General features: G+C 45.7%; 1 protein-coding gene and 1 pseudogene across 2 annotated transcripts in view; both read right to left on the reverse strand.

Annotated features, from left to right (window-relative positions):
- Positions 1 to 18,487, reverse strand: part of LOC129032989 (putative uncharacterized protein FLJ44672) — a 53,837-nt pseudogene extending 35,350 nt beyond the window's left edge.
- Positions 18,356 to 26,276, reverse strand: part of LOC129032752 (uncharacterized) — a 32,453-nt gene continuing 24,532 nt past the window's right edge. The window contains exons 8-9 of one of the 2 annotated variants that reach the window (XM_063661378.1): positions 25,601 to 25,790; positions 18,356 to 18,568 (exon numbers count right to left, since the gene is read on the reverse strand). The gene's annotated coding sequence lies outside the window, so the exon portion shown is untranslated. The other variant, XM_063661379.1, reaches the window with a different exon arrangement.

The raw sequence follows: 26,276 nt of genomic DNA on the forward strand, positions 1-26,276 counted from the left end.
TATTAATAATAAAACCATTACATGTTGATATAATACTTTCTTTTTTTCTTTCAGACAAAGTCTTGTTCTTTTGCCCAGGCTGGAGTGAAGTGGTGCAGTCTCAGCTCATTGCAACCTCCGCCCCGCAGGTTCAAGCGATTCTCCTACCTCAGCCTCCCAAGTAGCTGGGATTACAGGGGCCCACTACCATGTCCAGCTAATTATTGTATTTTCTTAGTAGAGAAGGAGTTTCGCCATGTTGGCAAGGCTGGTCTTGAACTCTTGACCTCAGGTGATCCACCCGCCTGGGTCTCCCTAAGTGCTGGGATTACAGGTGTGAGCCACCGCGCCCACCCCGATTAATATATGTTTTAAAACACTGATTAGTCAGGCAACAACACCGGGCAGGGGTCTCCTCATTCCCAGTGACGCAAACCCCACTGCACGGCTGAGGGGTTGCAAGGGCTGCAGAGCCAAAAGGCTCTGACTTGAGATTTCATTATTTTACTTGTATTTTTATTTGTATTGTGAGACAGGTCCTGCTCTGTCACCCAGACTGGAGTGCAGCTGTGCACTTACAGCTCACTGCAGCCTCGACCTCCTGGGCTCAAGCCATCTTCCTGCCTCAGCTCCCCAGTAGCTGGTAGTACAGTTGAGTGCCACCATGCCTGGTTAGTTTTTTAATTTTTTTGTAGAGTGAGGGGTCTTGCTATGTTGCCCAAGCTGGCCTCAAACTCCTGACCTCAAGAGATCTGCCCACTTCAGCCTCCTGAGTAGCTGAAACTACAAGTACACATCACCACGCCTAGCTACATTAATTTAATTTTGAAAAATATTTTTGTAAAGAGCAGATCTTGCTGTGTTGTCCAGGCTGGTCTTGAACACCTGCCCTTAAAAGATACTCCCACCTCTGCTTACCAAACAGCTGGGACTACAGGCATGAGCCACCGCAATGAGCCTGAAGAGATGTCTTTAATCTAGCATCCCATACTTGGTAGGATTGGGAAAGGCAGTAGTGTTTTTTAAAATTACTTCATAATTTCAGTAACAATCAAACTCAACCTTGACCCCTGCCTTCTCTCACACCCCATATCCAGTCTGTCAGGAAATCCTGTTGACTGTCTTCGGCATGTACTAAAGATCCCCACCCAGCAACTCCCTGGCCTCCTCCCCTACCTCTCCCCTCTGACCATCTCTCAACACCACATGACCCTGGTCAGGACCACCATCATCTCCCGCCTGGATGTTGCCAAAGCTTGGCCCCCATGCTTCTACCCACATCTTCCCATAGTCTTTCTCAACTCAGCAGCCAGAGAATGCTTTTAAATCAGGAGACAGACCACGTCGTCGCTCTGCTCAGAACCCTCCCGCAGTTCCCATCTGAGTCAGAGTAAAAGCCAAAGCCCCAGCAATAACCTCCCGGGGCTTAAGTGATTTGTACTGATCCCCACCCAGCAACTCCCTGGCCCCCTCCCCTAATTCTCTCCCTCTCTCCGTCTGCTCCATGGGCCTCCTTCCAGAGCCTCAGACACACCTCAGACACTTTATTCTATTGTTTCTGCCTACAGTTCTCTTCCCTCAGCACCTTGGCCAGCTCCTTCCCCTCCTTCAAGTCTTTACTCAATTTTCACTTAGGAGGCCACCCCTGACCATTCTATTTAACATTGCCATCTGTCCCCATGCCCACCGTGCTCATTTCTTCTATCTTTACTTTCTTCTTTTTTTCAAGATCTCACTGTCACCAAGGCTGGAGTGCAGTGGCACAATCACAGCTCACTGCAACCTCAAATTTCCAGGCTCAAGCGATCCTCCCACCTCAGCCTCCCCAGTAGCTGGGACTCCAGGTTCATGCCATCATGCCTGGCTAAATTTTTTAGTATTTTATTTTATTTTATTTTGAGACAGAGCTTCACTCTTCTTGCCCAGGCTGTAGTGTAATGGTCTGATACCGGCTCACTACAACCTCCACCTCCCAGATTCAAGTGATTCTCCTGCCTCAGCCTTCCAAGTAGCTGGGATTACAGGGGCGTGCCACCACACCCAGCTAATTTTTGTATTTTTAGTAGAGCCGGGGTTTCGCAATGTTGGCCAGGCTGGTCGCGAACTCCTGACCTCAGGTAATCTGCCCGCTTCGGCCTCCCAAAGTGCTGGAGTTACAGGCGTGAGCCACCACGCCTGGCCAATTTTTTCATTTTTTGTAGAGACAAGGTCTTACTATGTTGCCCAGACTGGTCTTGAACTCCTGGCCTCAAGTGATCCTCCTGCCTAAATTCCTAAAGTGCTGGGATTACCGGCATGAGCCATCATGCCTGGCTTCATGTTCATTTCTTCTTGCCGCTGCAACATAGTTTGCAGTTTCCTACATTTAGTGGCTTAAAACACCACAAAACTACCATCTTACGGTTCTAGGGGCCAGAAACCCAAACTAGGTCTATTAAGGCTAAAGTCAAGGTGTCAGCAGGGCTGCATTCCTTCTGGAGACTCTAAAGTGTTCCCTTGGCTTTTCCAGCTTCTAGAAGCCACCCCCATTCCTTGGATCATGGCCCCTGATTCCATCTTCAAAGCCAGAAGTGAAGCATCTTCAAATCTCCCTCTCTCACCTCTGCTTTCGTCACCACATCTCCTGCTCCAATTCTGAATCTCCTACTCTCTTTCTTTTATAAAGACCCTTGTGATTGCTGGGCATGATGGCTCCCACCCAGAATCCCAACATTTTGGGAGGTCAAGGCAGGAGGAACACTTGAGGCCCGAAGTTTGAAACTAGCATGAACAACATAGTGAGACCCCCACCTCTAGAAAAAAAATAAAAACAAATATTAGCCCGACATGGTGGTATGCGCCTGTAGTCCTAGCTACTTGAGAGGCTGAAGTGAGACAATCGATTTAGCCCAGGAGTTTGAGATCAGCCTGGACGACATAACTAAATCGCATCTCTACAAGGAAGAGGTGGGAGGATCACTTGAGCCCAGGAATTTGCGGCCAGCCTGGGCAACAAAAGAAGACCCCATCTGGCCAACACGGCCAACCTGGCCACCATGGTGAAACTCCGACTCTACAAAAATGAGCTGGGCATGGGTGACATGCATGTGTAGTCCTACCTACTTGGGAGGTTGAGATGGGAGGATCGCTTGATCTCAGAAGGCCAAAGCTATAGTGAGCTATGATCACATCACTGCACTCCAGCCTGGATGACACAGGGAGATTCTGTCTCAAAAAAAAAAAAGAAAAGAAATATATATTTCATCTCTGTCCCTGGTTCCTGGCACAGAGCTTCTAAAGCTCTTAGAAAGACCTCAGTGATAGATGTGACAAGAACATCTTTTGTTTTAATATTTGGTCTTGGTCCCAGGTTTCTAACACAAGAGCCTCTAAGAACTTTGGGATCTCCAGCATGGTAAGAATGCATTTAGGGATGTTGTTGAGATGATTGGGTGACTGCAAGCTCCTACATTTCTTCAAGAGGAGGGCTGATTACCATGCAACCACATGGTAAGAGGCTTGGAACTTTCAGCCTCATGCACTGAACTCCAGGAGGAAGAGGGGCTGGAGACTGACTTAATCACCAACAGCCAAAGATTTTATCAATCATGCTTGCATAATAAAGCCTCCATAAACACCCTGAATGGGGTTTGCAGAGCTTTCAGGGTTGCTGGACACAGGAGATGCTGGGAGGGTCGCATGTTCAACAGAGGGCATGGGAGCTCTGTGCTCCTCCGAACTTAACTTGCCCTGGGTATCTTTCTTTTTTTTTGAGACAGGATCAGGCTCTTTTGTCCAAGCTAGAGTGCAGTGGCACAATCTCAGCTTACTGTAACCTAAGCCTCCCCAGTCCCCAGCTCAAGGCATCCTCTCATCTCAGCTTCCCTAGAAGTTGGAACTCTAGGTGCACAACACCACACCGGTTATTTTTTTTTTTTTTTTTTAATTTTTTATAGAGACAGGTTTTCACCATGTTGCCCAGGCTGGTCTCAAACTCCTGAGTTTAAGCGATCCTCCCACCTTGTCCTCCCAAAGTGCTGAGATTACAGGCATGAACCACTGCATCCAGCATGCACGTCTCTTTCATTGACTGTTTCTGAGATGTATCCTTCACAATGAACCAGTAATAGGAAATGAACTGGCCAGATGTGGTGGCTCACATCTGTAATCCCAGCACTTTCAGAGGCTGAGGTGGGAGGATCACTTGAGACCAGGAATTTGTGGCCAGCCTGGCCAACACAACAAGACCCCATCTATACAAAAAATAAAAGGAACTAGCCAGATGTGGTGTTGCAGGCATGTAGTCTCAGCTACTAGGGAGGCTGAGATGGGAGAACCACTGGGGCCCAGACAATCAAGGCTGCAATGAGCTATGACTGCACCATTGCACACCAGCCTGGGCAACAAAATAAGACCCTCTCTCTCAGAAAAAAAGAAAATAAACTGTTTTTCTGAGTTCCATAAACTGTTCTAGCAAATTATTAAACCCAAGAAAACAGTTATGGGAACCCCCGATTTGTAACAGGTTGGTCAAAAGTACAGGTGACAACTTAGGACTTGCCATTGGCATCTGAAGTCAGGATGGTCTCGTGGGACTGAGGCCCTAACTTATAGGGTCTGTGCTAACTCCAGGTAGTGTCAGAATAAAGTCATGGGACACCCAGTTAATATCCAGAGCACTGAAGAATTTGGTGTAGAAACTCCATACATACATTCAGTCACAAGTGTGTGAGTAGAGACAAACATGGGCTTTTCTGTCACCTGTCTACCGCTTAACTGCATAGGAGAGGCAATACGTGGTGCTCATGAACAAAGCAAACATTAAAGTCACACCAGACCCAACATTTGACTCAGTCTTAATATCCAGGTGAGCTTGGGCAAATCATTCATTATTCCCAAGGCTTCATCACTCCATTCATCAAATAGGGATAACTGTGGCACCTACCTGTGATTCTGTGAGAATTAACGAAATATTATACTTGGGGTTATTGTCATCATTATACCCATTCCAAACTATTTGACAAGGACAGTGATGGATGATGACATCAAAAAATCAGAAACTGCAATGAGGTCTCTCAGGCAAAATTCCATACAAGCAAATTACTGTCTCTACAAAGCATTCCTGCCACACTTAATTCACCATTCCCTGAACAAAATATGCCATCCTCGTTGTTCAGGTCTGTACAGTGCTGGTTTCCCTTCCTGGGCAGTTTGCTCCATCCCATCCCAGCCCATTCCCCATCCTGCCACCTCCCCCTTTCCTCCCCACTCTCATACAACTCTTCCTCATCTTTCAGGACTTGGCTTCAATGTCACCTTAACTGGAAGCTTTTCTCACTCTCCAGAAGAGCTTCCCATTGCACTTGATGCATGCACTATCATTTGATCATTTTTGAGTTACAGTCCAAATCTTTTTGTACCTGAATAACATGTTGCCCAGTCAGTCTCTCTTCCTGGATTCAGAAGTCGTTCATGGTAGATCCAGCTGGAAGTGACAAAAAGACATCTTTTGACATAAAGGGATGACACAGACAGACATAAGTTCTTAAATGTCTTAAATGTTATGTGAAAATTAAACAGAATTCAAAGATTTGTGGGGAACACTTAGGAGGGAAAGTTACTGGGAACGTCATAAAGGGTTAATTTGTATTTTATTTTATTTTTTGAGACAGTCTCACTCCGTCACCTAGGCTGGAGTGCAGTGGTGCAATCAGGCTCACTGCAGCCTTGACCACCTGGGCTCAAGTAATCTCACTTAATTTTTATTTGGTTTAAGAAAGTCTTGGTTGAGGGTGGTGGCTTATGCCTGTAATCTCAGCACTTTGGGAGGCTGAGAGAGGTCTATTACTTGAGGCCAGGAGTTTGAGATCAGCCTGGGCAATATATTAAGACCCTGCCTCTACCATAAAACAGAGTGAATGTGTGGAAGACAATTTTTCCACAGACTGGGAGTGAGGGAATAATTTCAGGATGATTCAAGTGCATTACATATATTGTGCACTTTATTTCTATTATTACTACATAGTAATATATAATGAAATGATTCTACAACTCACTATAACGTAGACTCAGTGGGATCTCTGAGCTTGTTTTCCTGCAACTAGACTGTCCATCTGGGGTGATGGGAGACAGTAACAGAATATCAGGCATTAGAGTCTCTTAAGGCGTACACAACCTAGATCCCTCGCATGCACACTTCACAACAGAGTTTGTGTTCCTATGAGAATCTAATGCTGCTGCTGATCTGACAGGACATGGAGCTCAGGTGGTCATGCAAGCGATGGGAGGGGCTAGAAATACAGATGAAGTTTCCCTTCACTCACCTGCTGCTCACCTCCAGCTCTGTGGCCCTGTGGTTGGAGACCGCTGCTCAAGTGCATTCGAAAGGATCCATCCCATGCCATTCTTCAGAGTCATCTTTACTGCTGCAGTGGTCAACCTGTAGCAGCCCTAAGCTCACAGGACATATGCTTCAACTGGCATTTCACAATCAACAGTATATGGTAGCTTGAGTCATTGTGAAGTCACTTCCTGGAAATCACCAGCATCCCATATCCCATTAGCAAGGAGCTCAGCACTGCTCCTTGGATAACCAAACCTACTCCCAAATCCCATCTGTGTGTGTCTATCTCCTGGTACCCTTCCTAGCATCGACTCTGTACTTGTAGGAGTCCAATCGGGAGACACAAACCATTCAAAAGTTTAAACTAGAATGAGCAAGGTGGCTCACACCTGTAATCCCAGCACTTTAGGAGGCCAAGATGGGTGGACTGCTTTGAGCTCAGGAGTTTGAGAACAGTCTGGGAAACATGGCGAAACCTCGTCTCTACAAAAAACACAAACATCAGCTGGGTGTGGTGGCACTTACCTGTAATCCCAGCTACTCGGGAGGCTGAGGCAGGAGAATTGCTTGAGCCTGGCAGGTGGAGGCTGCAGTGAGCAGAGGTTGTGCCACTGTACTCCAGCCTGGGTGACAGTGCGAGACCCGGTATCAAAAAGAAAAAATGTATATATATGTAAATTTAATATAAAAAGTATTAATTTTGGCCAGGCACAATGGCTCATGCCTGTAATCCCAGCACTTTGGGAGGCCAAGGCACACAGATCACCTGAGGTCAGGAGTTCGAGACCAGCCTGACCAGCATGGAGCAACCCCATCTCTACTAAAAATAGAAAACTAGCCCAGGCCAGGCATGGTGGCTCATGCCTGAAATTCCAGCAATTTCAGAAGCTAATGCAGGAGGATTGCTTAAGGCCAGGAGCTAGAGACTGGTCTGGACAACACAGTGAGACCCTGTCTCTATCCAAAAAAAGAAAAAAATTAGCTGGGAGTGGTGGTGCACACTTGTAGTCCCAGCTACTCAGAATGCTGAAGTTTCAGCCTGGCAGGTCAAGGCTGCAGTGAGGCATGATTATGCCACTACAGTCCAGCCTGGTGACAGAGCAAGACCCTGTCTCAAAGAACAAAACAACAACAACCATTTACAGACAGAAAAGAAACAGAGCTAATAAGCTAAGGAAAGATGTTGAAATGTGACAAGTAAAGTAATATGAGATCTTTTATCTATTTAAAATAATCAAACAAAAAATGACTTACTAAATTATAATACCCTGTGCTGGCAAAGGTGCAGTGAAATGGGCACTTTCTTATACTATAAGGGGTGTTTAAATTGTGTATAAGCCTTCCAGGGTAAAGCTTGTCAATTTTTTAAAATAATAGAGACAGGGTCTCACCATACTGCCATACTGCCTCCTCCAACTCTTGGCCTCAAGCAATCCTCCTGTCTTAGCCTCCCAAAGTGCTAAGATTATAGCTGGGAGGCACCCAAAACCTTGTCAATTTACATCAAGGGTAATGAGAACGTCCATTCACCGTGACTCACAGTAATCTTACTTCTGGGGAGACAATTCAATCTAAACAAAAGGTCATCTGTACAAACACAGTAAAAATCTGGGAGTAACTGAAGACAGAGTTGGTAAGTGAAATAAGAAACAGTTATAAGAAATTAAACTATGGTATTAATAGGTACCTGGTAAAAGGTCAGTTGATGTTAGCTGCTACTTTTTTGTCGTTTTGAGACAGGGTCTCACTCTGTCACCCAGGCTGGAGTGCAGAGGCCTGATCATGACTCACTGCAGTCTCAGCCTCCCTGGGCTCAAGTGATCCTCCCACCTCAGCCTACCAAGGAGCTGGGACTACAGGAACATGCCACCACACTAGGCTAATTCATGTATTTTTCTGTAGGGATGGTGACTCCCTTTGTTTCCAAGGCCTATCGCAAACTCTTGGCCTCAAGCCATCCTCCTGCCTCAGCCTCCCAAAGTGTTGCGATTACCAGTGGGAGCCACCACACCTGGCCAGCTGCTACTTTTATCAATATTATTATTATTCCACTCGATTAAAAATTATTATTTTCAAGGCTATGCAACAGTATGTATCCTACAGCATAATTGTAAAAACATATACAGTCGTCCCTCAGTATACAGAATTAGTTCCAGCCCCCCATCTCTGCATATACCAAAATCCATGCTTACTCACGTTTCACTGTCACCCCTCTGGAATCCACGTATAGGAAAATTCCGAATATTAGTTGGGCATAGTGGCAAGCACCTATAGTCTCAGCCACGTGGGAGGTTGAGATGGGAGGATCGCTTCAGCCTGGAAGGTTGAGGCTGCAGTCAGCTGGGATAGCACTACTACACTCCAGCCTTGGACAACAGAGGGAGACTCTGTCTCAGAAGAAAAACAAAATAAAACAGGTTAGAAATTGTAATGAGGTCTGTTGGGCAAAATTCCATATAAGCAAAGTATAAATTAATAAAGCAAATGGTGATAAATTAGTACGACTGACTTTCTGGAGTTTCTGACAATAAGAGTAAGAAAAATGCAAAACACAAAGACAGAGGGTAAAAAGAGAAATTAGGAAAGCATTCTACATGTTTAACAGGAAGACACTGGCCATGTTCGTGCAGCAGCAGTATGTCATGATATGACATACCTTGGAGAGAAGTTAACAGATGAGGAAGTTGATAAAAATCATCAGAGAAGCAAAATACTGGTAGCGACACTCAAGTAAACAACGAAATTTCCATAACTTATGTCAGCAAAATGGGAATATTGTACGGTGTGTGTTGAAGTTCGTATACAACATTGTTTATCTGCCTTTTGTTTGTTTGTAAGGAATGTATATACTAAAAGTTCTTCTTGCTGTCAAAAGAATATGTGTGAATAAGTCATTTTAACTTATTCTTCTGTTTTTCTTTGATCTTCCTGCCATCATCCCACAGCCTTACTTTAGAAATTTGTTTTTTAGAACATTGAACAAGTGCTCCTTGTGGTGGCACACACCTCTAGGATGGGAGGCAGGGGTGGAAGGGTCACTTGAGGCCATGAGTTTGACACCAGCCTGGCCAACAAAGTGAGACCCCACGTCTACAAAACAATTTAAAAATTAGCCAAGTATCGTCATGTATACCTACAGTCCCAGCTACTCAGGAGGCTCAGGTAGGAGGATCCTTAGCCCAGGAGTTCAAGGCTGCAGCGAGCTGATAGCACTACTGTACTCAAGCCTGGGTGACAGGGTGAGACCCCATCTCCTAAAATAAAAATCAAAGAAAAAAAATAGTTCAAGTAGCAAGTAGTATGTGGCTTACTCTGAATATTTCTAAACTAGAAATTCTCAATCTTTTGGGATCTAACATCCCTTTACATTTTTTAACTTTATGGAAGATCTCTAAGACTATTTCTTTCTGTAGATAATTATATTAAAACTAGAAAATAAGACACAAGTTCTTAAATATTATTCATCACATATTAAAGCCATTACACGTTAATATAATACAAGATTTTAAAAATATTTAATATTCATTACATATTAATAATAAAACCATTACATGTTGATATAATACTTTCTTTTTTTCTTTCAGACAAAGTCTTATTCTTTTGCCCAGGCTGGAGTGAAGTGGTGCAGTCTCAGCTCATTGCAACCTCCGCCCCGCAGGTTCAAGCGATTCTCCTACCTCAGCCTCCCAAGTAGCTGGGATTACAGGGGCCCACTACCATGTCCAGCTAATTATTGTATTTTCTTAGTAGAGAAGGAGTTTTGCCATGTTGGCAAGGCTGGTCTTGAACTCTTGACCTCAGGTGATCCACCCGCCTGGGTCTCCCTAAGTGCTGGGATTACAGGTGTGAGCCACCGCGCCCACCCCGATTAATATATGTTTTAAAACACTGATTAGTCAGGCAACAACACCGGGCAGGGGTCTCCTCATTCCCAGTGACGCAAACCCCACTGCACGGCTGAGGGGTTGCAAGGGCTGCAGAGCCAAAAGGCTCTGACTTGAGATTTCATTATTTTACTTGTATTTTTATTTGTATTGTGAGACAGGTCCTGCTCTGTCACCCAGACTGGAGTGCAGCTGTGCACTTACAGCTCACTGCAGCCTCGACCTCCTGGGCTCAAGCCATCTTCCTGCCTCAGCTCCCCAGTAGCTGGTAGTACAGTTGAGTGCCACCATGCCTGGTTAGTTTTTTAATTTTTTTGTAGAGTGAGGGGTCTTGCTATGTTGCCCAAGCTGGCCTCAAACTCCTGACCTCAAGAGATCTGCCCACTTCAGCCTCCTGAGTAGCTGAAACTACAAGTACACATCACCACGCCTAGCTACATTAATTTAATTTTGAAAAATATTTTTGTAAAGAGCAGATCTTGCTGTGTTGTCCAGGCTGGTCTTGAACACCTGCCCTTAAAAGATACTCCCACCTCTGCTTACCAAACAGCTGGGACTACAGGCATGAGCCACCGCAATGAGCCTGAAGAGATGTCTTTAATCTAGCATCCCATACTTGGTAGGATTGGGAAAGGCAGTAGTGTTTTTTAAAATTACTTCATAATTTCAGTAACAATCAAACTCAACCTTGACCCCTGCCTTCTCTCACACCCCATATCCAGTCTGTCAGGAAATCCTGTTGACTGTCTTCGGCATGTACTAAAGATCCCCACCCAGCAACTCCCTGGCCTCCTCCCCTACCTCTCCCCTCTGACCATCTCTCAACACCACATGACCCTGGTCAGGACCACCATCATCTCCCGCCTGGATGTTGCCAAAGCTTGGCCCCCATGCTTCTACCCACATCTTCCCATAGTCTTTCTCAACTCAGCAGCCAGAGAATGCTTTTAAATCAGGAGACAGACCACGTCGTCGCTCTGCTCAGAACCCTCCCGCAGTTCCCATCTGAGTCAGAGTAAAAGCCAAAGCCCCAGCAATAACCTCCCGGGGCTTAAGTGATTTGTACTGATCCCCACCCAGCAACTCCCTGGCCCCCTCCCCTAATTCTCTCCCTCTCTCCGTCTGCTCCATGGGCCTCCTTCCAGAGCCTCAGACACACCTCAGACACTTTATTCTATTGTTTCTGCCTACAGTTCTCTTCCCTCAGCACCTTGGCCAGCTCCTTCCCCTCCTTCAAGTCTTTACTCAATTTTCACTTAGGAGGCCACCCCTGACCATTCTATTTAACATTGCCATCTGTCCCCATGCCCACCGTGCTCATTTCTTCTATCTTTACTTTCTTCTTTTTTTCAAGATCTCACTGTCACCAAGGCTGGAGTGCAGTGGCACAATCACAGCTCACTGCAACCTCAAATTTCCAGGCTCAAGCGATCCTCCCACCTCAGCCTCCCCAGTAGCTGGGACTCCAGGTTCATGCCATCATGCCTGGCTAAATTTTTTAGTATTTTATTTTATTTTATTTTGAGACAGAGCTTCACTCTTCTTGCCCAGGCTGTAGTGTAATGGTCTGATACCGGCTCACTACAACCTCCACCTCCCAGATTCAAGTGATTCTCCTGCCTCAGCCTTCCAAGTAGCTGGGATTACAGGTGCGTGCCACCACACCCAGCTACTTTTTGTATTTTTAGTAGAGCCGGGGTTTCGCAATGTTGGCCAGGCTGGTCGCGAACTCCTGACCTCAGGTAATCTGCCCGCTTCGGCCTCCCAAAGTGCTGGAGTTACAGGCGTGAGCCACCACGCCTGGCCAATTTTTTCATTTTTTGTAGAGACAAGGTCTTACTATGTTGCCCAGACTGGTCTTGAACTCCTGGCCTCCAGTGATCCTCCTGCCTAAATTCCTAAAGTGCTGGGATTACCGGCATGAGCCATCATGCCTGGCTTCATGTTCATTTCTTCTTGCCGCTGCAACATAGTTTGCAGTTTCCTACATTTAGTGGCTTAAAACACCACAAAACTACCATCTTACGGTTCTAGGGGCCAGAAACCCAAACTAGGTCTATTAAGGCTAAAGTCAAGGTGTCAGCAGGGCTGCATTCCTTCTGGAGACTCTAAAGTGTTCCCTTGGCTTTTCCAGCTTCTAGAAGCCACCCCCATTCCTTGGATCATGGCCCCTGACTCCATCTTCAAAGCCAGAAGTGAAGCATCTTCAAATCTCCCTCTCTCACCTCTGCTTTCGTCACCACATCTCCTGCTCCAATTCTGAATCTCCTACTCTCTTTCTTTTATAAAGACCCTTGTGATTGCTGGGCATGATGGCTCCCACCCAGAATCCCAACATTTTGGGAGGTCAAGGCAGGAGGAACACTTGAGGCCCGAAGTTTGAAACTAGCATGAACAACATAGTGAGACCCCCACCTCTAGAAAAAAAATAAAAACAAATATTAGCCCGACATGGTGGTATGCGCCTGTAGTCCTAGCTACTTGAGAGGCTGAAGTGAGACAATCGATTTAGCCCAGGAGTTTGAGATCAGCCTGGACGACATAACTAAATCGCATCTCTACAAGGAAGAGGTGGGAGGATCACTTGAGCCCAGGAATTTGCGGCCAGCCTGGGCAACAAAAGAAGACCCCATCTGGCCAACACGGCCAACCTGGCCACCATGGTGAAACTCCGACTCTACAAAAATGAGCTGGGCATGGGTGACATGCATGTGTAGTCCTACCTACTTGGGAGGTTGAGATGGGAGGATCGCTTGATCTCAGAAGGCCAAAGCTATAGTGAGCTATGATCACATCACTGCACTCCAGCCTGGATGACACAGGGAGATTCTGTCTCAAAAAAAAAAAAGAAAAGAAATATATATTTCATCTCTGTCCCTGGTTCCTGGCACAGAGCTTCTAAAGCTCTTAGAAAGACCTCAGTGATAGATGTGACAAGAACATCTTTTGTTTTAATATTTGGTCTTGGTCCCAGGTTTCTAACACAAGAGCCTCTAAGAACTTTGGGATCTCCAGCATGGTAAGAATGCATTTGGGGATGTTGTTGAGATGACTGGGTGACTGCAAGCTCCTACATTTCTTCAAGAGGAGGGCTGATTACCATGCAACCACATGGTAAGAGGCTTGGAACTTTCAGCCTCATGCACTGAACTCCAGGAGGAAGAGGGGCTGGAGACTGACTTAATCACCAACAGCCAAAGATTTTATCAATCATGCTTGCATAATAAAGCCTCCATAAACACCCTGAATGGGGTTTGCAGAGCTTTCAGGGTTGCTGGACACAGGAGATGCTGGGAGGGTCGCATGTTCAACAGAGGGCATGGGAGCTCTGTGCTCCTCCGAACTTAACTTGCCCTGGGTATCTTTCTTTTTTTTTGAGACAGGATCAGGCTCTTTTGTCCAAGCTAGAGTGCAGTGGCACAATCTCAGCTTACTGTAACCTAAGCCTCCCCAGTCCGCAGCTCAAGGCATCCTCTCATCTCAGCTTCCCTAGAAGTTGGAACTCTAGGTGCACAACACCACACCGGTTATTATTTTTTTTTTTTTTAAATTTTTTATAGAGACAGGTTTTCACCATGTTGCCCAGGCTGGTCTCAAACTCCTGAGTTTAAGCGATCCTCCCACCTTGTCCTCCCAAAGTGCTGAGATTACAGGCATGAACCACTGCATCCAGCATGCACGTCTCTTTCATTGACTGTTTCTGAGATGTATCCTTCACAATGAACCAGTAATAGGAAATGAACTGGCCAGATGTGGTGGCTCACATCTGTAATCCCAGCACTTTCAGAGGCTGAGGTGGGAGGATCACTTGAGACCAGGAATTTGTGGCCAGCCTGGCCAACACAACAAGACCCCATCTATACAAAAAATAAAAGAAACTAGCCAGATGTGGTGTTGCAGGCATGTAGTCTCAGCTACTAGGGAGGCTGAGATGGGAGAACCACTGGGGCCCAGACAATCAAGGCTGCAATGAGCTATGACTGCACCATTGCACACCAGCCTGGGCAACAAAATAAGACCCTCTCTCTCAGAAAAAAAGAAAATAAACTGTTTTTCTGAGTTCCATAAACTGTTCTAGCAAATTATTAAACCCAAGAAAACAGTTATGGGAACCCCCGATTTGTAACAGGTTGGTCAAAAGTACAGGTGACAACTTAGGACTTGCCATTGGCATCTGAACTCAGGATGGTCTCGTGGGACTGAGGCCCTAACTTGTAGGGTCTGTGCTAACTCCAGGTAGTGTCAGAATAAAGTCATGGGACACCCAGTTAATATCCAGAGCACTGAAGAATTTGGTGTAGAAACTCCATACATACATTCAGTCACAAGTGTGTGAGTAGAGACAAACATGGGCTTTTCTGTCACCTGTCTACCGCTTAACTGCATAGGAGAGGCAATACGTGGTGCTCATGAACAAAGCAAACATTAAAGTCACACCAGACCCAACATTTGACTCAGTCTTAATATCCAGGTGAGCTTGGGCAAATCATTCATTATTCCCAAGGCTTCATCACTCCATTCATCAAATAGGGATAACTGTGGCACCTACCTGTGATTCTGTGAGAATTAAAGAAATATTACGCTTGGGGTTATTGTCATCATTATACCCATTCCAAACTATTTGACAAGGACAGTGATGGATGACGACATCAAAAAATCAGAAACTGCAATGAGGTCTCTCAGGCAAAATTCCATACAAGCAAATTACTGTCTCTACAAAGCATTCCTGCCACACTTAATTCACCATTCCCTGAACAAAATATGCCATCTTCGTTGTTCAGGTCTGTACAGTGCTGGTTTCCCTTCCTGGGCAGTTTGCTCCATCCCATCCCAGCCCATTCCCCATCCTGCCACCTCCCCCTTCCCTCCCCACTCTCATACAACTCTTCCTCATCTTTCAGGACTTGGCTTCAATGTCACCTTAACTGGAAGCTTTTCTCACTCTCCAGAAGAGCTTCCCATTGCACTTGATGCATGCACTATCATTTGATCATTTTTGAGTTACAGTCCAAATCTTTTTGTACCTGAATAACATGTTGCCCAGTCAGTCTCTCTTCCTGGATTCAGAAGTCGTTCATGGTAGATCCAGCTGGAAGTGACAAAAAGACATCTTTTGACATAAAGGGATGACACAGACAGACATAAGTTCTTAAATGTCTTAAATGTTATGTGAAAATTAAACAGAATTCAAAGATTTGTGGGGAACACTTAGGAGGGAAAGTTACTGGGAACGTCATAAAGGGTTAATTTGTATTTTATTTTATTTTTTGAGACAGTCTCACTCCGTCACCTAGGCTGGAGTGCAGTGGTGCAATCAGGCTCACTGCAGCCTTGACCACCTGGGCTCAAGTAATCTCACTTAATTTTTATTTGGTTTAAGAAAGTCTTGGTTGAGGGTGGTGGCTTATGCCTGTAATCTCAGCACTTTGGGAGGCTGAGAGAGGTCTATTACTTGAGGCCAGGAGTTTGAGATCAGCCTGGGCAATATATTAAGACCCTGCCTCTACCATAAAACAGAGTGAATGTGTGGAAGACAATTTTTCCACAGACTGGGAGTGAGGGAATAATTTCAGGATGATTCAAGTGCATTACATATATTGTGCACTTTATTTCTATTATTACTACATAGTAATATATAATGAAATGATTCTACAACTCACTATAACGTAGACTCAGTGGGATCTCTGAGCTTGTTTTCCTGCAACTAGACTGTCCATCTGGGGTGATGGGAGACAGTAACAGAATATCAGGCATTAGAGTCTCTTAAGGCGTACACAACCTAGATCCCTCGCATGCACACTTCACAACAGAGTTTGTGTTCCTATGAGAATCTAATGCTGCTGCTGATCTGACAGGACATGGAGCTCAGGTGGTCATGCAAGCGATGGGAGGGGCTAGAAATACAGATGAAGTTTCCCTTCACTCACCTGCTGCTCACCTCCAGCTCTGTGGCCCTGTGGTTGGAGACCGCTGCTCAAGTGCATTCGAAAGGATCCATCCCATGCCATTCTTCAGAGTCATCTTTACTGCTGCAGTGGTCAACCTGTAGCAGCCCTAAGCTCACAGGACATATGCTTCAACTGGCATTTCACAATCAACAGTATATGGTAGCTTGAGTCATTGTGAAGTCACTTCCTGGAAATCACCAGCATCCCATATCCCATTAAGCAAGGAGCTCAGCACTGCTCCTTGGATAACCAAACCTACTCCCAAATCCCATCTGTGTGTGTCTATCTCCTGGTACCCTTCCTAGCATCGACTCTGTACTTGTAGGGAGTCCAATCGGGAGACACAAACCATTCAAAAGTTTAAACTAGAATGAGCAAGGTGGCTCACACCTGTAATCCCAGCACTTTAGGAGGCCAAGATGGGTGGACTGCTTTGAGCTCAGGAGTTTGAGAACAGTCTGGGAAACATGGCGAAACCTCGTCTCTACAAAAAACACAAACATCAGCTGGGTGTGGTGGCACTTACCTGTAATCCCAGCTACTCGGGAGGCTGAGGCAGGAGAATTGCTTGAGCCTGGCAGGTGGAGGCTGCAGTGAGCAGAGGTTGTGCCACTGTACTCCAGCCTGGGTGACAGTGCGAGACCCGGTATCAAAAAGAAAAAATGTATATATATGTAAATTTAATATAAAAAGTATTAATTTTGGCCAGGCACAATGGTTCATGCCTGTAATCCCAGCACTGTGGGAGGCCAAGGCAGACAGATCACCTGAGGTCAGGAGTTCGAGACCAGCCTGACCAGCATGGAGCAACCCCATCTCTACTAAAAATACAAAATTAGCTGGGCATGGTGGCACATGCCTGTAATCCCAACTACTCGGGAGGCCGAGGCAGGAGAATCGCTTGAACCAGGCAGGTGGAGGTTGCGCTGAGCCAAGATAGCGCCATTGCACTCCAGCCTGGGCAACAAGAGTGAAACTCCATCTTGAAAAAAAGAAAAGGTATTAATTTTTACAGAGGATTAGCACAATGAGGGACACACTAGCACAAAGTAAAGACAACTCTAGAGAATACAGAACTATCAGAGGCCAGGCATTGTGGCTCATGCCTGTAATCCCAGCAATTTGGGAAGCCTAGGCAGGAGGATCACTTGAGGCCAGGAGTTGGAGACCAATCAGCACAAAATAGTGAGACTCTGTGTCTACCAAAAAAAGAAACATTAGCCAGGTGTGGTGGTGGTGCACACCCGTAGTTCCAGCTACTTGGGAGTCTGGGGTGGGAGAACCCCTTAAGCCTGGGAAGTCTGCACTACAATGAGCCAAGATTGTGCCACTGCACTCCAGCCTGGGTGACAGAGTGAGACTCTGTCTCAGAAAGAAAAAAGAAAAGAAAGTGTTAATCCCCCTGTGAGAATCTCCTCTTCTCCTGCCCTCTCTGGAACCTCACTTGTCAGTTCTTCCTCCCACTTTCCTGTATCTTTAACCTATCCCCCACTTTTAGCTCCTTCCCATCATCATTTAAATTACTCAAACTTCTTCTGTTTAAAAAACCTCTCCCTAAACTCAGTGAGAGGTCTCCTGCACACCCATTGAGCCATCCGCTCTCCCTGGTGCCTTCTCTACAGCAGCCTGAGCCATGTCTCTAATCCATGAATCTCATCATGTTACTCCCCCATTTACATCACTTCTCCTTGCCTCAGGGATTAAGTCCAAACTCCTTAACAGCCCCTGCTCTGCCCTGCCTTGCAAGGCAGCCTCACTGCTTGCCCCTCTCCATTTCATCTGCTGTGGAGTCCAACTGAGCCTCATCTGCCCCTTCAATGCAAACTCTTTCTCCTCTGGGAGTCTCTGAAGTGGGTGATATCCTCTGCTTATAATATGTTTCCCCTTAAACCTCTACTCTCTTCCTAGCTAGCTTTGACTCCTCTGTCACTTGTCCGCTTTGGCATCACCTCCTCATGGAAGACTTCTTTGACTCCCCAGATTCTCAGGAGCATGGCAGGTGAGGTGCTCCTCCCAAGAATGGATGGAGATTAGGGAGTGTGTGTTATTCATGCTTAATTCACCAGTGCTTAGCTGAGTACCTGGCATAAAATAGTTACTGTGGTGGCCAAAGTAATAACCCCCACCCCCACCAATTGCTCATGTCCTATGTTACACAGCACAATTACATAGAAAGGTGGAATTAAGAGTGCAGATAAAATTAATGTTGCTCGTCAGCTGACCTTAAAACAAGATTATCCTGGAGTATCTAGGAGAGCCCATGTAATTACACACATTCTTTAAAACTGGACGAGGGAGGCAGAAGGTTAAGAACCAGAGACGGTGGGCACAATGGCTCATGCCTGTAATACCAATACTTTGGGAGGCCAGGTCAGGAAAATCCCTTGAGTGTAGGAGTTCAAGGTCAGCCGTGGCAACATACTGAGGCCCCATCTCTACAAAAAAATAAAAACGAAATTCACTGAGTGTCACGATGCTTGCCTGTAGTCCCAGCTACTGGGAAGGCTGACATGGTAGGACTGCTTGAGCCTGGGAGTTTGAGGCTAAAATGAGCCATGATTGGACCACTGAACTCCATCCTGAGTGACAGGGCAAGGTCCTGTTTCGAAAGAAAAAAAGGACATTGGAATCAGGGTCCTCTCCATCCTGAGGTGCCTACAAGGCATCTCTCTCTGCAAACGAGTAAACATCACCCTCCAACTCCTTACAGAGTGGAGCAGCAGGAAAACTCCTTCACCTCATTTCTGTGCTGCTTGGGAGGCCTGGACAGCCCAATAACAAGCTCCTTGCTGATGAAGCAATCAGGAAATGGCTCGAGTTGAGCTAAGGAGAATTTGGATCCTTCTTTTGGTTCTCAATAGGCAGGGTAGGGGCCAGGCATGGTGGCTCATACCTGTAATCTTTGCCCTGTGGGGGGCCAAGGTGAGAGGATTGCTTGAGGCCAGGAGCTCAAGACCAGTCTGGGCAACATAGCAAGACCTGGGTGGCATACACCTGTGGTCCCTACTACTTGGTAGGATGAGGAGGGAGGATCAATCACTTGATCCCAGGAGTTTCAGGCTGCAGTGAGCCATGATCACACTACTGCACTTCAGCCTGGGTGACAGAGCCAGACCATGTCACAAAAAGTTAGAAAGAAAAAAAAAAGAGAGAGGGAGAGAGACTATACACAGGCACCACCACATTTGGCTAATTTTTAAATATTCTGTAGAGACAAGGTCTTGCTAGGTTGCCCAGGCTAGTCTAAAACTCCTGGCGTCAGGTTGGGCATGGTGGCTCATGCTTGTAATCCCAGCACTTTGGGAGGCTGAGGCAGGCAAATCACCTGAAGTCTGGAGTTCAAGACCAGCCTGGCCAACATGGTGAAACTCTGACTCTATCAAAAATACAAAAATTAGCTGGGCAGTAGTGGCGTGTACCTGTAGTCTCAGCTACTCGGGAGGCTGAGGCAGGAGAATCACTTGAACCTGGGAGGCGGAGGTTGCAGTGGACCCCATCACTGCACTCCACCCTGGGTGACAGAGCGAGACTCTGTCAAAAACAACAACAACAACAAAAACTCCTGGCATCAAGACATCTTCCTGTCAGCCTCCCAATGCCCTGGGATTATACTGTTTCCTATAATTGAAGACACTTGTTCTCATACTGCTTTAAGGTATAAAGGAAAAAAAAAAAACACAGATAATGGCAAATGTTGGTGAAGGCCGGGCATGGTGGCAGCCTGTAATTCCAGAACTTAGGGAGGCTGAGGTGGGCAGATCACTTGAGACCAGGAGTATGAGATCAGCCTGGGCAACATGGTAAAATCCCATCACTACAGAAAAAAATATAAAAATTAGCCAGGCATGGTGGCGTACACCTGCAATTTTCAGCTACTCAGGAGGCTGAGATGAGAGAATCACTTGTGCCTGGGAGGTCAAGGCTGCAGTGAACTGTGATGGCATCATTGCACTGCAGCCTGAGAGACAGAGCAAGCCCCTATCTAGAAAAAAAAAAAAAAATGTCAGTGAAGATGTGGAGGAATTGGAACCCACATATATTACTGGTGGGAACATAAAATCGTGTAACCATTTTGTTTGGGTATTTCTTTTCTTGTCATTTTAATTGGATTTTTTAAAAATCAAGACCGGGTTTCACTATCTTGCCCAGGCTGGTCTTGAATTCATGGGCTCAAGCCATCCTCCTAGCTGAGCCTCCTGAGTAGCTGGGATTACAGGTGTGAGCCATTGCACCCAACTGGTGTAGCCACTTTAGAAAACAGTCTGGCAGTTTCTCAAAAGGCTAAATGTACAGTCATCCTATAATGCAACAATTTCACTCTTAGGCATATATCCCAGAAAAATAAAAATATACGTCCACACAAAAACTTGTACAACAATCTTCATAGCAGCATTATTCATAATGACCAATACATGGAATACATGGAAACAAGCCAAATATCCACCAACTGATGAACAGATAAACAAAATGCAGTGTGTCTCTACCATGGAATACTGCCATAGAAGGAATGAAATATTGATACACACTATGACATAAAGGAACTTTGAAAACACTGTGCTAAGAGGGAAAAAAAGCCACAAAAGATCACACATTGTACAATTCTATTTGTCCAGATTAGGCAAATCTATAGCGACAAAAAAATTAATCAATGGTTGCCTAAGGCTGGGGGCGAAGGTAGGTGGGGAGAGTAGGAGGTAGTGGCTAAGGGGTATGGATTTCTCTACAGGGTAATGAAAGCTTCTAAAAGTGACTGTGGTGATCGATGCACAGCTCTGTGAATATTCTAAAACCTATTGAATTGCAGATTTCAATAAATAAAGTGAATGGTATGTGAATCATATTTTAATAAAGCTATTATTTAAAATAATGATAATAGGGGGCTTGGCACAGGTGGTCATGCCTGCCTGTAATCCCAGCACTTTGGGAGGCTGAGGCAGGAGGATCACTTGAGGTCAGGAGTTTTGAGCCCAGTCTGAGCAACCTGGCAAGATCCCGTCTCTATGATAAAAAATGAAAACATTAGCTGGACATGGTGGCACATGTCTGTAGTCCCAGCTACTTGGGAGACTGAAGTGAGAAAACTGCTTGAGCCCAGGAGTTTGAGGCTACAGTGAACCATGATCATGTCACTGTACTGTAGCCTGAGCAACAGAGCAAGACCCTGTCTCTGAAAAGGAAAGAAAACAAATGCAGGTTTTTATCACTTTGTGAATGTAGCCAAGTTGGAGGAGAAATAGACAATAGTAAAAGAGCACTGAATAACGAGGGTGAGTGGCTGGTTAGGCTCAGTTGCTAGCTAAATGGCTTCTAAAAAATTCATTAATAAAGTTACGGCTCTGGGGACAGTCATGTAGTCAAAGAATAAATGCTAAATTCATTACAAATGCCCATGGTCCTTCTTTACATGCCTTCTAGTGAAAAATTCCTAAGTGCCTAAATAGCAAGTCTGCAATGATAGCAGCTGTTTATTAAAGACTACAAAAAAGAAATGGAGGCCAGGCGTGGTTGCTCACATCTGTACACCTTGCATTTTGGGAGGCTGAGGCAGGCAGATTGCCTGAGGTCAGGAGCTCCAGACGAGCCTGGCCAACATGGTGAAACCCCATCTCTACTAAAAATACAAAAATTAGCTGGGTGTGGTGGCGGGCGCCTGTAATCCCAGCTACTCGGGAGGCTGAGGCAGGAGAATTGCTTGAACCCAGAAGGTGAAGGTTGCAGTGAGCCAAAATCGTACCATTGCACTCCAGCCTGGGTGACAAGAGAAAGACTCTATCTTAAAAAAAAAAAAAAAAAAAAAAGAAATGGCATCTTCTTCAAGAATTACATTGTGTTTCATGATAAGCTCTAATTTTGCATTTGTTCAAGTATTGATGAGATGTAGCCAATATGACAGCCAACTTGGATAAAATGCAAACAACACAATTTCATTTTCTCATTAACGAAACTGATTAGGTAGTCTAATATCAACTCTGATCTTATTAAAAACTGATCAGATTTTAAAAATTACGGAATTATGGAGCCAATAAGATGTTACAACCTGTTCCAAGGGGAACTCCAAAATCCACACATATCTGAGACCATCAAGTATGATGAAATATATTTGATTACTATATTGAAAAATAAACTGATTACAAAGCCGACAATTGGACAGGGGTCTCCTCATCCACAGCCACACAAACCTGATCATACAGCTATGTGGTTACAAGGCCTACATAGCCTAGAAGGGACTGGTCTGACTTGAGATTTCATGTGTATTTGTATTTTGAGACAGGGTCCCACTCTGTCACCCAGGATGGAGTGCAGTTGTATAATCATAGCTCACTGCAACCTTGACCAACTGGGCTCAAGAGATGCTCCTGCCTCAGCTGCCCCCATACCTGGGAATACAGGAAAGTACCACCATGTCAGGCATTTTTTTTCATTTTTGTAGAGAGAGAAGTCTTGCTATGTTGCCCAAGCTGGCCTCAAACTCCTAGAATCAAGAGATCTGCCCATCTCAGCCACATGAGTAACTGGGGCCATAGGTACATACCATCATGTCTGGCTATATTTATTTTTTTAAATTTATTTTTTTGTTGTTTTTTTAGAGAGGAGGTCTTGCTATGTTGCCCAGGCTGCTCTCAAACTCATGGCCTTCAAACATACTCCCATCTCTGCCTCTCAAACTGTTGGAACTATAGGTGTGAGCCACTGCACCTGGCCTGACTTGAGATTTCTTTTATCTAGCATCCTTTACTTGGTAGGATTGGGAAAGGCAGTAGTGTTTTTTAAAATTACTTAATAATTCAATTAGAATCAAACTCAACCTTGGCCACTGCCTTCTCTCACAGCTCACATCCAGTCTGTCAGGAAATCCTACTGACTGACTTCAACATGTATCCATGCTCTGACCATCTCTCACCACCACCGTGAACCCGGTCAGGATCACTATCATCTCCCACCGGGATGCTGCCACAGCTTGGCCCCCACGCTTCTACCCAAATCTTCCCATAGTCTTTCTCAACTTGGCAGCCAGGTCGTGCTTTTAAATCAGGAGACAGACCATGTCGCCTCTCTGCTCAGAAGCCCTCGGTGGTTCCCATTTTAGTCAGAGTAAAAGCCAAAGCCCCAGCAATAGCATCCCAGGGCTTACACGATCTGAACCAATCCCAGCCCAGTAACTCCCTGGCCTCCTTGCTGACTTTGCTCCCTCTATCTCTTTGCTCCACTGGCCTCCTTCCAGAGCCTCAGACACACCAGAGAGTTTCCTCCTTTATCCAACAGGATAAAGATCCTGTTGACTCAGCCTACAATGCTCTTCCCTCAGCACCTTGGCCAGCTCCATCACCTGCTTCAAACTTTTGCTCAATATTCACTTATGAGGCCGACCCTGACCACTCTACTTAACATTGTCATCTGTCCCCATTCCCACCATGCTCATTGCTTTCTTTCTTTTTGAAACAAGGTCTTGCTTTATTGCCCAGGCTGGAGTACACTGGTGCAATCACAGCTCACAGCAACTTCAACCTCCCAGGCTTAAACAATCCTCCCGCCTCAGCCTCCCTAGGAACTGAGACTACAGCTGCATGCCACAACACCTGGCTTTTTTTTTTTTTTTTTTTTGAGATGGAGTTTTGGTCGCCCAGGCTGAAGTGTAAGGGTGCGATGTCAGCTCACTGCAATGTCTGCCTTTTGGGTTCAACTGATTCTCTGCCTCAGCTTCCTGAGTAGCTGGGATTACAGGCACCCACCACCACACCTGGCTAATGTTTGTATTTTTAGTAGAGATGGGGTTTCACCATCTTGGCTAGGCTGGTCTTGAACTTCTGACCTTGTGATCCACCCTCCTCGGCCTCCCAAAGTGCTGGGATTACAAATGTGAGCCACTGAGCCTGGCCTTTTAAAAAAATTTTTTTTAGACATGAGGTCTCATTATGTTGCCCAGGCTGGTCTTAAGCTCCTGGGCTTAAGCGATCCTCCTACCTCAGCCTCCTAAAATTCTGGGATTACAGGCGTCAGCAACTGTAACATGAGGTCCCAGCTTCACGTTCATTTTTGGTTGTTGCTACAACAAAGTACCCTACATTTAGTGGCTTCAAACACCACAAATCTACCATCTTACAGTTCTGGGGGCCAGAAGTCCAACTAGGTCTATTAAGGCTAAAGTCAAGGTGTCAGAGGGGCTGCATTCCTTCTGGGGGAGGCTCTAGACAGAATGTGCTCCTTTGCCTTTTCCAGCTTCTAGAAGCCACCCCCATTCCTTGACTTACCTCGTGACTCCATATTCAAGGCCAGAAGTACAGCATCTTCAAATCTCCCTCTCTGACCTCTTCTTCCATTACCACATCACTTTCTCTAATTCTGACTCTCCTACCTCCTTCTCTTATAAAGATCCTTGTGATTGGTAGGTATGGGGGCTCCCATCTGTAATCCCAACATTTTGGGAGGCCAAAGAGGAAGGATTGCTTGAGGCCAAGAGTTAGAGATCAGCCTGGGGAAAATAGGAAGACCCTGTCTTTACAAAATTAAAATTAAAATCAGCTGGACATGGTGATGCACGCCTGTAGTTCCAGTTACTGGAGAGGCTAATGTGGGAGGATTGCTTTAGCCTAGGAGGTCAAGGCTGCAGTGAGCTATGATCACATCACTGCACTCCAGCCTCAGTGGCAGAGTGAGACTCTGTCTCAAATATAAGAAAAGAAATATACATTTGGTCTCTGCCCCTGGTTCCTGGCACAGAGCTTCCAAAGCTCTTAAAAAGCCCTTTGTGACAGAGGTAATAGCAGCATTTTCTGTTTTGATATTTAGTCTTAGTCCCAGGTTCCTGACACAAGGGCCTCTAAGGTCTTTCAGATCTGCAGCATGGTAAGAATGCATGTGGGATGCTGTTGAGCTAACACGGTGGCTGCAAGCTCCTAGACTGCTTCAGGAGGAGGGCTAGCTGCCAGAGAAAGCAACCGCATTTTTTTTTAAATGGAGTTTGGCTCTTGTAGCCCAAGCTGGAGTGCAATGGCACAATCTCAGCTCACTGCAACCTCCACCTCCCGGGTTCAAGCAATTCTCCTGCCTCGGCCTCCCGAGTAGCTGGAATTATAGGGATGTGCCACAACTTCTAGCTAATTGTTGTTATTTTTAGTAGAAACGGGGTTTCACCATGTTGGTCAGGCTGGTCTCAAACTCCTGACCTCAAGTGGTCCATGTGCCTCAGCCTTCCAAACTGCTAGCATTACAGGAGTGAGCCACCGCACCTGACCCCAACCACATTTTTTGAGGCTTGGAACTTTCAGCCTCACCTGCTGAACTCCAGGAGGCAAAAGGAACTGGAAATTGACTTAACTACCAATGGCCAACGATTTTATCAAACATGCCTCCATAAAAACCCAAACAGCAGGGTTTGGAGAGCTTCTGTGTTGCTAAACACAAGGAGGTCCTGGGAGGGTAGTGTGCCCAACAGAGAGCATGGAAGCTCTGTGCCCCTCCCCACTTACCTTGTCCTGTGCATCTCTTTCATTGGCTGTTCCTGAGATGGAGCCATTACATTGGGCCAGTAATAGAAAATAAGGTGGCCAGATGCGCTGGCTCATGCCTGTAATCCCAGCACTTTGGGAGGCAGAGGTGGGTGGAATCACCTGAGCCTAGGCATTTGAGACCAGCCTGGGCAACATAAGAAGACCCCATCTATACAAAAAATAAAAGAAATTAGCCAGATGTGGTGGTGGGAACCCTATAATTCCAGCTATGTGAGAGGCTGAAGCAGGAGAATCACTTGAGCCCTGGAGGTTGAGGCTTCAATGAGCTATGATTGCACCACTGCACACCAGCCTGGACAACAGAGCGAGGCCCTGTCTCTTAAAAAGAAAAGAAAAAAACCTGTTTTTCTAAGTTCTGTGAGTTGTCCTAGTAAATAATTAAACTCAAGAAGAAGGTCATGGGAAACCCTGATTTCTAACTGGTTGGTCAAAATACAGGTGACAACCTAGGACTTGCAACTGGCATCTGAAGTGAGGGTGGTCTTGTGGGACTGAGCCCCTAACCTGTGGGTTCTGCGCTAACTCTAGGTAGTGTCAGAATGCAATTGCGGGATATGCGGTTGGTATCCAGAGAGTTGGAGAATCGGTGTAGAAACTCTGCACATACATTTGGTCAGAAGTCTGTGAGTAGAGA

This window comes from Pongo pygmaeus, chromosome 2, assembly GCF_028885625.2.
Source record: "Pongo pygmaeus isolate AG05252 chromosome 2, NHGRI_mPonPyg2-v2.0_pri, whole genome shotgun sequence".
Classification (NCBI taxonomy): Eukaryota; Metazoa; Chordata; class Mammalia; order Primates; family Hominidae; genus Pongo; species Pongo pygmaeus.